General features: G+C 49.9%; 1 pseudogene; it reads right to left on the bottom strand.

Moving 5' to 3' along the window:
* The window catches only part of LOC108490503, a 2,276-nt pseudogene extending 1,494 nt beyond the window's left edge, over nucleotides 1-782 (bottom strand).
* Nucleotides 783-1,113: the final 331 nt, after the last annotated feature.

The following is a 1,113-nucleotide window of genomic DNA, read 5'->3' as shown; positions in this document are numbered from 1 at the left end:
AGGACTGTGGGGTTTTTAAGGTTGTACTGTCTTATGTTGTGATATTAATGTAAACATCATACTTTGGGGACAAGAATTGGAAAGCTTATGGTTTAATAGTGATGTGTTAGTGTGTCAAGTTGACAAGGGGTCAATTGTGCTGGATAGCTTTAGTGTCAACTTGACACACCTGGGTTGAGGGAGCCTCAATCGGGAAATTGCCTCTATTGGACTGGCCTGTGGCCATGTCTGAAGGGCATCTTCTTGATGAGTGATGTGGGAGGGCCCAGCCCACTGTGGGTGGTGCCACCCCTGGGCAGGCGGGCCTGTTGCATAAGAAAGCAGGCTGAGCAGGGGCCAAAGGAGCAAGCCTGTAAGCAGCATTCCTCCATGGCCTGTGCTCCAGCTCCTGCCTCCAGGTTCCTGCCCTGAGTTCCTACCCTGGGCTCCCTGATGAACTGTGTGCGACCTGGGAGATGTAAGACAAATAAACCCTTTCCTCCCCAAGTTGGTACTGGTCAGAGTGTTTTGTCACAGCAATGAAGAACAAACTAGGACATGCAGACTCTAGTATTTTCTGCATGCCTCTGTGGTGATGGACACCAGTTTTGGCCAACGTGGCATAGTATTCCATTTCAGATTTCCTTAAAGCTGGGCAGTTGTAGAGGATGACCAATCTGGCCTTGCCTGATCATCTTCAGAGTCCGCTTGTACCACAGCATGTACTTTTCACTTCTCATAACAAGCTGGAGCCTAGAGTTGATCGATTCCAGAGACTTTTTCATCTTCTTTGTGGCCACCATCTTCCTGCCTTGACTGCAGACGGCCACCAACCTAGAGCACACGGAAGACAGACAAGAGGTTTAGGGTCGGGGCACCAAACGCACCTGTGGGGCTCCACCTGCTGCCTAATCTGCCAGCGCTGCGGAGCTCACTCACCAAGACCGATGCCCTCATCTGACCCTCGTGGGCATTGGCAGGACACCGGTGAACTTACATACACACAGGCAATACACTCATATACATAAAAAATTAATAAAACATTAAAAAATAGGGGCTGGAGAGATGGGTCAGCGGTTAAGAACACTGGTTGTTCTAGCAGAAGACCCGGGTTTGAATCCCAGCACCCTCATG

The sequence above is a fragment of the Nannospalax galili genome, unplaced genomic scaffold (assembly GCF_000622305.1).
Source record: "Nannospalax galili isolate Female #2095 unplaced genomic scaffold, S.galili_v1.0 scaffold192, whole genome shotgun sequence".
In the NCBI taxonomy this organism is placed as follows: Eukaryota; Metazoa; Chordata; class Mammalia; order Rodentia; family Spalacidae; genus Nannospalax; species Nannospalax galili.
Note: the sequence above shows the minus strand (reverse complement) of the source record. Positions and strands in the feature narration are given on the sequence as shown.